A 10,087-nucleotide genomic window follows, 5' to 3' on the forward strand; every position below is an offset into this window, starting at 1 on the left:
ATACCTGGGCATCTGGGACAATGTTCAGGAGTGAAGCCTCCCCCTGTTGAAGAGATACGGTTGCTTCTGGAGTGCAGTGTCACTGTTGTGTTAGGTAAGAGTCACCATCAGTCTTCTGAGTAATGCTGCCTGCTTATATCATGTTTCAAACCATGCAAACAAATCTGTGGCCTTTGCTCCCAGCAGAAGTGGTGTGTGGATTTCAATGGAGATGGGGAGACTGGCTGGTAGGAGGGGATCTGCAGACCAGCTAAACCATGCACTACTGAGCAAGTAAACCAGGGAGCTTCTTAAGAATGAAATGCCGATGTCAGACACTGCATTTCTCTAGCCCTGGACCCAACAGGGATCAGTATCCTTCGTTCCATTGCTCAAACGTGGCAGCACCTTCAGGAGGAAGTGGCATTTATTAAGTGAATGCTGAGTAGCATCTGCAACGTATATGAGACTGGTATCTTGGATATTATTATCAATATAATAATAGTATGACATAAAAAATATTAATTATTTACCAGAAAGGAGGGTATCGATTCTCCACCTCTAGTATGCTAATTATCAGGGAAGAGTTAAAACTGTAACTGCAACCTCAAAATCTGCAGCTACTTGTACCTTGTTGTTAGGTCAGCAGTTTGCCTTACAAGGAGCCCTCGCCTCCTCACCTGTAGAGGAAAGTCCAAATATGTATTCAGAAGGTTTTGGGGTAGTTCACCAAAAAGCAGAAGTGCAGAAACCCACATAGGGAGGCAGCCTGGGAATACAGGCCAAAAAAGACATTGTAACATGCTGGAGACCTCTGACTCCCAGGAAGCGAGTCCAAGTCTTGACTCATAACTTTGCAATGCCCCTCAACCATTTGAAACCCCAACTCATCCTTTGAGTGACATGAACGGAATCTTGCTGAATCTACTATTCAGTGCCATGGCTGCACTGCTTCCTGCAATCCTTCTGATGCTGAAGAAAATGACTTGCCTATTATCTTTACTGCTAAAGCCTGGATTTCCTGTGCAGGGGAAGTCTTCATGTAAAAAAGCAGACAAAATGCTTTAAAGAAGGAGGAAAATGTGCTCAGATTGTGAAGCGGCTGATCTAAACGCAGCAAGAGCCTTAGGGAACTCTGGGCCACAATAGTTGACATTTGAAGCAGGAAATGATCGTTTATTTAACTAACTGAACTGAAAACTACCAGGGAATTTATACAAGGGAAACAGAATTAAGAAGAGCGTTTAGTTAAGACAGACATGAAGGCCAAAACCCCTGTGGTCGTGGGAAAGACTAAGATTTTTGCCATCTGTAAGTGAAAGTGGCCTCTGCTTTGTGATTAATCTAAAAGACAGATCAGGTGGGCAAGAGATCCCCCCGAGGGTGTTCCTCTTGTTCATCAACACTGCTTGTTGCAGTGTCTGCTGCTTCTCCACAGTTTCCTTTCCAGCCACAGACCTGCCTTGAAGTTTCTGAGATATAATGGCGCAATTCTGCAACTAGGCTATTCTGCTCCTATATATGCATGTTTTTCCAAATGCTTCAGTAAAAATACCTTTGAACACATTTGATAGTTAAAAGGGACCTTTCTGTTCAAATAATGGTCTTTTTTTCAGAGGTTTTCTTCACTCTTTTTATCAATATGCAGTAACTGGGATTTTTCACCTTCTGTGGTAGTGAATGATATCTAGGAGTTTGACTTTGATAGAGGATCTGCAAGGTGAGAGAGGAAAACCTCTCTGAGATAACTTTAGTACCAGGAAAGGAAATGGAGGGAATGGCACAGCATAAAAGCATTCATTATTCATCAGTTAATACCTGGGGGTGAGGTTGGGGGGAAATACCTGTGACCATTTTTTGGGTTTCACAAGTGAAACCTGACTTTGCCAGAGCCTGGATGGTCTCAAGGCAGAGATCCTATAGATGAAGAGCTTGATCTATGATCTCGTCCATCACTGCCCAACAGGGACATTCCCATGGCCCAGGTTTCTCTCCTGTGTGTCTCTCCCCTCCTCCCTCTAGCCCTGCTGAGGGCCAAGGAGTCCGTGTTTCGGGACTGGAGTCCATTGTCTCAGCTGCACTTGAGCCCATCCAACAGGGAAAATGGCAGGTAGCTGGCCTTCTGCACAGCTGTCCTGGTTTCAGCTGTAACAGCTATTTTTTCTCCTTCCTAGCAAGTGGTCCCAGCTGCTTGGCTTCCTTACCCTCAGAGCCCTGCGCGGTTCTGAGTTACTGGCTGGGTTTAAACCACGGCAAGAGCAGTGACCTTAACCTCCTTCTCCAGCCCACTGGGGGAGCAGAGTTCAATGAACGACAGTCTGGCTGCACTGCTGAAAGCTGTGGCCTTAGGGGAACTGACTTCTTGTTGTTGTTAGGTTTGCTTCCAGCCGAATGGTTCCCAGTGTCAGCTTCATTGTGCAATCATACAAATCCTGATGCCAGCACAAATAAGGGGTGATGGAAAAGCCAGCGATGCAGGCAGAGAGAGCAGAGGTTTCTTCTCTCAGCAGCTGCGCTGGCTTAGGCCATCCACAAACGCTTGTGGGATGCCTGCTCCAAGAAAAGCTTGTTGCAACCATGTTGAATGTGAAACCCTGTGAGGTGATTATTCAGACTCTCCTGCAATTCTCACAGATTCTATCACGGGCTTGCTCCTCCCTATACTGCACTCTGCTCAGTGTCTGTTCTGCATGCTCTTTAGATATTCACATGGCACTATCTGGAGGAGAGTGCTTCAAAGGGGAATGAGTCTGTTACGCCGAATCATCTTCTGCTGAGCACCACCAAATCATCGCAACTTTGGACAACCAATCAACTGACTTTGTGTTATTTATGTTGTTCTAAAGGCTATGTTTCAAAACCTGAAATGTATGGATTGGAAAAGCTGACAACAATTCATTCTGCTCAAGCTGTTTAATGACACCACACAGACTTCATTTGAAAAGCTTGCTTTCAAGGGAGGGAATTTAACTAACTTCCAGATTAACTTCCTCCTCAGTTACAGTGAACAAGAAGTCTTCAAATATTTAGCATCTGATTTACTCTAACAAGTCAAGGAAATAAGTGTTAAAACTCAAAACTGCTGCTTGATGGTCTATTTGTAGTTCATCCAGTGGTAATGAGCCAGATTCTTGCCTAGTATAAATGGACAGAAATCCACTTAAGCCGTGCAAGAATGTTGATTTATGCTAGCTACAAATCTGACCTTTATTTTGGTATTTCATGGTAAGCTCCAATCCTCTTTGCACTGCTCATTTATTGAAATTGAATTAGATTTACCAAAGTATGCTCTGACAAAATGGATGGCTTTTCCCTTAACTTTTTGTGCCAAGGATAAAATGGTGGTCTATTTCAATGCAGAAGTGTAAATAAGAGTTTTGTTAAAGGAAAGTTGGAAATGATAATAACATTCATTACAATGCCACATGTTTTTTATTTCTCAAAGTTACACCAAGTGTGTACAATTTGCTCCACAAATTACAGCATCTTTCTATGAAATCTGAGATACACCTCCAGAATAGAGGTTGAAATAAGTTTAGCTAACAAGCAATTACAAGAAAGTTTAAATATATGAAGCCAAATGATTTGCCAACAGTGTATTGGAATGAATATACCCTTATGTTTGCTTAACCGAAACTACATTGCTCCAAATGACCTTATGTTCTTTATTTCTAAGTCCACAATCTCTGCACTGAGGCACAGCACACTGCACAAAGCCAGACTTACCAAAGATGATAATCAAGAATTTATTTTATTAGTTTTAAATATCACACTCTTGATTTTTGACTATGCCAACTGCATGGTAAATACAGCTTAGCACTGCAGAGAACCATGCTGAGAAAATTGCGTGTGAGATTACACTACTGTGACTTGCTCAATATGGGGGCTACACTCGAAAGACAGAGCTCATGTAGGAGGCAGCAGCCTGTTTGCTAAATTCTGTTTCACACAGGTAACATCTGACGATGCTGTTTCCAGTCTGCACAATCGGCTTTTTATTAGCTTCTTGATGAAGTAGTTTGCATTGAATCGTTTACAACCTGGCCACTAGGTAAAGACTTCTCTAACGTGATAGTACACCCATAGGGATTTGACATAGAAACATGAAGTGTGACATGAATGAGGTATGAATGGCAATGTACTAATGTGAAATCATCAAGAAACAACAAGAATGGGCAAAGGAATGGCATGTGCCGCTTCTAAAGGCACTGGGGTCTGGAAAACCAAGGGTTGCCTCCTTGGTGGATCTCAAACCTATGCTGGAGGCAGTTTTCCTCCAGCCCTGACTCCTAGATCTGTACCAGACCTGGCCTGTCTCCAGCCATGTCTCCTAGGTGGACCTTGGACATATGCTGCAGCTTCATCTTCAGCCCCATCTCCTGGGTGGACCACGGACCTGTGTTGCAGCCTCATTTCAAGCTTTGTCTCTGGTCCCATCTCCTGCTACTCCTGGATAGCCTCTGGATTCATTAACTTCCCCTTGTTTGAGTCCATTGATGGACCCTTTAATCAGTATCCAGATCTGCGTGCCATGTTAAGGGAATGTACCCGGTCAATGAAGGCACTGCCTGTGCTGGGTCACCCTTGGTTCCTGGCTTGCACCGCGGAGTCCTGCCTAGGCTAAGAAGCCACGTGCATCTCCATGTTCTTTCTTCTCTAAGTGTGAAAGAAGGAGTGAGAACAGTCTGTGAGAGAAGGTATGTGTGAAATCAGTTCAAGTATTGTGTCGAGCTCTAGGACCCCCAAGATAAGGACGTACCTGTCGAAGTGAATCCAGGCGAGGGCCACAAAGATGATAAGGGGGCTGGAGCACCTCTCTTGTGAAGACAGGCTGAGAGAGCTGGGCTTGTTCAGCCTGGAGAAGAGAGGACTCTGGAGAGACCTTAGAGCAGCCTTCCAGTAGCCAAAGGGGGCCTACAAGAAAGCTGGAGAGGGACTTTTTACAAGGGCAAGTAGTGACAGGAGGAATGGCTTTAAGCTGAAACAGGGGGATTGAAACTAGGCAATATTTAAGGTCTTTTCCAACCCAAACCATTCTATCATTCTATGATTCTATGAAAATAAAATAATCTTCCCTTCTGTGGGGTTTTGCATTGAGCTTTGCTACATTAGGCAAACATAAGGAAAGGAAACACTCAGGATAACACTGATCTAGTAGACAGGTGCAGGGTTTTTTGTACTCTTGATTCTGGAGCTTGTTCCCTGATAATATGCAAAGGAGATTGATTTATTAATCTTGGAGGGTGAGAGGTACTCAATAATCTGGGCATGATTTTCTTCAAGACAGGGTGTGGATGAGATGAAGAGATGCAATAGGTAAAGGAGCAGAGTTTCAAGAAACAGCTCGTTTTAGGTTGCTACCATTTAGCAGCTTATTATATTGTTTTTATTTTCATGTGTAATATAGTAGAGATCTGTAAAACCAGCTAGGAGTCTACGTTGCAGAAATGCCATAGCCCCCAAAAATGAAGTAGATCTTCAAATGAGGATCTCAGCACTGTTTGGGAAATAAATCCAAATATTTCTCTAAGTGTTTGAAGAGAAGATGCTTTGGCTCTGCAGCAAAACGAGAAAATGTACAATCCAATTGATCTGCTTCAGATGCCACAACCATCTGCAACTGCATGTGGCAAACACACACTTCTCAGCTTTGCAGGCATAAGTGATTATGAAGAACCTTGAACACTTTCAGTAAAATAGATAAACCTTTCATATGTTCTTTTGGTTGTTTATCTATGTCTCAGCAGCACTCTGTGGAAAGATCTCCTCCTGGAAGGCTCGGGGCGGGAGGCTCTGCGAAGACATTGTCTACAGAAGTGCCTGAGAAGCAGCCAATATGAACAACAACGGCTGGCACCAGGGCAGGGTCACAGATGCTTGTCTGAACATGCTATTGTGCAACATCTCCACGCAGTGTGGGCGCCCGCCGCTGCTGTACCAAAGACACGACCGCCATCTGCTGTCACAAACCCAGCCCGAGCCACGGAGCGCAAAAGAGAAGCAGAAATCCCGCTGGAAGCCCCATGTCCTCCTGGCCACCAGCGGCTCCCGTGGGCTAGCGCCTGAGTATCTCAACTTCATTATTTCTAGCGTTGCTCTCAATTCTTACCTCTTATTTACTTCTTTGCTCTCAGGTAGAAAGAACAAACTCCTGTTACGGGTCGTATGAGCTGGCGTGCAGATGGGCAGCTGGCAGTGACACTGCCCTACACCCTCTGGGGATGCCACCCACCGTGTGCGACGGGGACAGAAAGGGACACGTAGTCGAAGTAACTATACAGCCACCACGTATGCATATACCTACGTATGTACATGTGTGCTCACAGCTGCTCAATAGTGCTAACGATTGCTTTCTATGAGCCCGAAACACCATTTTCTCAGAGTTTATATTCCATGCAAATACTTGGTCTCTTAGTTGGAAGCTTGGATGAAAGGCAGACAGAGGTTTTGGTTGTGGGTAGTTTCTAGGGCAGAGCGCTTGCCATCACTGAATGATGGATCTGCTGGAAACAGCTCACTGAACTGGGGCAGTTGGCTCTCAGTCCAGGTTTTCTTATCTGGATGCTCTCCCCAAAGGCTCATGTTTCTGCAGTGATCTAAATCTGCCTAATCACTAAGGAAAGCCCTTATTGCTTTGCAGACTGTCTTACATATGTTGTTTGCTTTCCTATTAACTCTATAATATCTGGGCAGTGTGCCTGCTGTTCAATATTTAAACACTGTTTTTTCCACACTTGCTATGATGGTGACTTTTTTCGTTGCTTTCTTTTTAGTAACTTTGGAAGGGAGTTTATTCTAATAAAATAATCCTTTCTTTGCCTCATATTTTCAAAATTCTTATGAATTTATTGCTTGCTTAAATAGTTCAACCTACTGTCCATGTATCCTGATACCACATATCAGAGAGGGGTTTTTGGCTATTTCCTGTGATAGCAGAAAACACACAGATGCCAGATATCTTGGTTTTAGAAAGACTTCTAACACTGCCTCACATGACCATGCATCTCACAAGCAAGTCCAGAAAAACACAAATGGATGGGCACACAACTAGGTGTAAACTGGACCCACTGAATATTTAGCAAGAGTACGCTGTTGACTTGGCTGGATGAATCAAGCAGAATCCTGCAGGAGTATCTCCATAGTACCAATTCGATATTTTCATTAAACAATTTGGCACAGGTTAGACAAAGTATCTGTCAGAAATTACCTAAATACAATTGATCCTGCTTTTTGGGTGGGAGGAAGCAGGCAATTCCCATCTCTGTTTTTCTGATACTCCTGTTTGGAGCCAAAGGTCATAATTTAGACATCAAGGCTAGATGTCAAAATTATGTATTGTCAGTACCAGCTAATTATCATCCCGAGACTCTTGCTTTCCATTGCTGTTAAATGTATCATTAGGAAAAAATATCTTGTGGTTAATAATTCAAATGAAAAGCAGTTATAAAGTAGGCTGGCGCCACGCCATGCAAGCTTGATTTGTTCAAACCTCTGTTTTCTAAGTTGTAGGCTTCTTTTGAGCACATCCTGCTGGGTTTGCTGATGTCTAGATGGCTGATGATCTAGAGACCTGTCTGTTGGCCATTAGGATGATTCAGTTCATTTAATAAAAGCCGTATTGGAACACCCATTTAACTTACTGCAGAAAGGATGCTGGATGAACAGGGGAAAGGAAAACTCACACAAATATTACTCATTCAGAAAATGCTAAAACTTGGACTCTGAACAGCCTTTGATATTTGACCTCTGCAGATGGCCTGTAATTAAGACTCTAATCCTTTTAACACTTAAGGACACTTCACTCAAAATTAATAGGATTAGTCACATGCCTGAAGTGTGCATGGTTGGGGTGAAAAACTGTTGTTGAGTACAGCTGATTAAAAACTTGCAGCGAAGACACTTTCTGCTGGAATATTGTTTACATTTTCTAAGTCTTTGCTAAACAGTTCTAGTCCCAAGTAATTTCCTAATGTGAAGATATTTAATAAAAATTAAACTTCACCAGGTTCTTGCGTAAAAAGTTATACAAAAGAAGAATAAATCGATCTGAACTTTTTCAAAAGCAGAAATTACAGGTTCTTGGGAGATTTGGGGAGAGTTATTTTGGTTTTATGGAAGACGTAGTTTTAAATTCACTGACTTTTATGATTCTTCCAAAGTATGTCTGAGGTTAAACGTGCACAGAATCAGACAAGTCAGAGTGTTATGAAATGAGGAAGAAACATTTCTATGTTGGTGTTTATTTAACAGGAATATCAGTTTGGCTCAAAAGCACAAAAGTTGTTTCTTGTCCTGCTGCTGACAGACCAGCTGTACTTGGGAATCCTGGCAAGCCTGGTCTGGATCAGTTCATCACATTGAAAACCTATGCAAAGATTATGAAGAGTGAACACAATTTGGGAAGTGATTTAAGATACAGGGAGGACAGAGCCGCAGGCATACGTGGCATGGAGGTTCCCATTTGTTGTTGCACATGTGCCGGAAAAGAGACTGGACCACATCAAGGCATTGTGCTGTTGTGCAACGTGCTAGAAGTGGATTTAAGTGCCACAGGTGCAATCTGAGAATCCTGACACAGCAGAGCGTCGCTTGCTGCTGCCCTGTAAAACGCTTGCAGCAATCATTTACACAGCACTATCATTTCTCCCATTGGCCCTAAATCCCCTCTGCTGAAGGACACGTGGTATCACACTATTGTCATATACAGGAAAAGGTAACAACTGTGGTTAAAGGCTTCCCAAAAGTGGCATGCAACAAACAGCTGCCATGCCATCCCCTGACCTAACTCCTGGTTTAGATGCAGGGAGATTTTCTCCACTCATCTTCAGGTTCATCTCCATTTCATCTTCAGCAGAATAAAGACTGCATTTAGCCAAGTATTCCTGCCAGCTCTCACAGGGACCAAAGTAAGCAAACATAAAAGCCATGGAGCAACAATCATCGCTCTGTCAGTACTGCTGTTGTTATACAGGAAGCTGAGTCATACTAAAAGCCCTCTCAAGGAAGCAGCACAGTGGAGATACAAGGAATTCAAGACAGAGCAGGGAAATTCTCATTCAAGAAGCACCGCAGCACCGATGGGGTGGCAGATAAGACTACAGGAAAATGGCATCGTATCCTTGAAAGTACCACCGCGGGTAACGGAATGTCAAAACTGAGAGAAAAGTTGGTGAACCACTCACTGCCTGTGAAGAGAGACAGACTGGAAAGTCATAAAATTTAAAAAACACTTAAAATTTAAAGAAAGTAAAAATAAAGAGGGCGGTAACCAGAACAGATGATCTAGGTCTGAGTCAGAAGTAAAAAGTCAGTGCAGTGTCTTATCGCAATGAGAATTAAAAGGGGAAAAGAGAGATTAAGTTCTTACAGGACAAGGGTTTAAATCAGGACTGTGGCCCAGGAGAAAGCAGTGAGAGCTCAGGAGGAGTGTCACCCTGCGCAACGCAATGCAAGCATCACAGAAACAACTTCGCGTCTCCCTTAGCTCAAGAACAAGAGCTCTGTGAGTTAACTAGTGCGGTGCCTCACTCCAAATACCGTCCTGTTCCTCATATCGATTAGGGTCACACTGAACATCTTTATGCCAGGCTGCAACATGGCTTATAGCTACACCCAGAAAAGGTATTTCAGATATGGAAAAAATAAGGTGAAGGCAGCAAAGAGGCGAAGGGAGACTGGGAAAGGCAGGAACCTGGGAACTGAAAGCGAAGAATGGTCAAGGAATAGCAATGTTAGAGAACTTATGTTAAAGGATAAAATGAGGGGGTGTGGGGTGGGGTGTTTCCTTCAGTGCCTGTGTTTCTATGAGAAGCAGTGTGTAGTAGAGGAATTTTTACCGGACAGATCTCAGACAACAGCTCCTGAAAAGAGCTGAAACTGGAGCAAGAGAAGAGCCTTCGGTCAGCTGTGGTTCTTGCACAATTTTCGGGGTTGTGAGAGACTTGGAAAAATATTTAAACACAGACACGCACACACACACAGAGGGTTTTGTTCAGCCTCTCCGAAGGTCAGCACTGCTCCGGGGAGCCCTGTTTATCACGAGGTATTCACGGGGCCCGGGAAGTGCTGCTACTGTAACCGCAACATCCCTAGAAGCCAAGCACTGTTT

The 10,087-nt window shown here is 43.5% G+C and overlaps 1 long non-coding RNA gene across 1 annotated transcript in view; it reads left to right on the top strand.

The window, feature by feature from the left end:
• Positions 1-7,878, top strand: part of LOC115606862 — a 28,965-nt gene extending 21,087 nt beyond the window's left edge. The window contains exon 2 of the long non-coding RNA XR_003991032.1: positions 5,727-7,878. This is a non-coding gene — a long non-coding RNA (uncharacterized LOC115606862). The remainder of the gene's footprint in view (positions 1-5,726) is intronic.
• The last annotated feature ends 2,209 nt before the right edge of the window (positions 7,879-10,087 follow it).

This window comes from Strigops habroptila, chromosome 4 (genome assembly GCF_004027225.2).
Source record: "Strigops habroptila isolate Jane chromosome 4, bStrHab1.2.pri, whole genome shotgun sequence".
Taxonomy (NCBI): Eukaryota; Metazoa; Chordata; class Aves; order Psittaciformes; family Psittacidae; genus Strigops; species Strigops habroptila.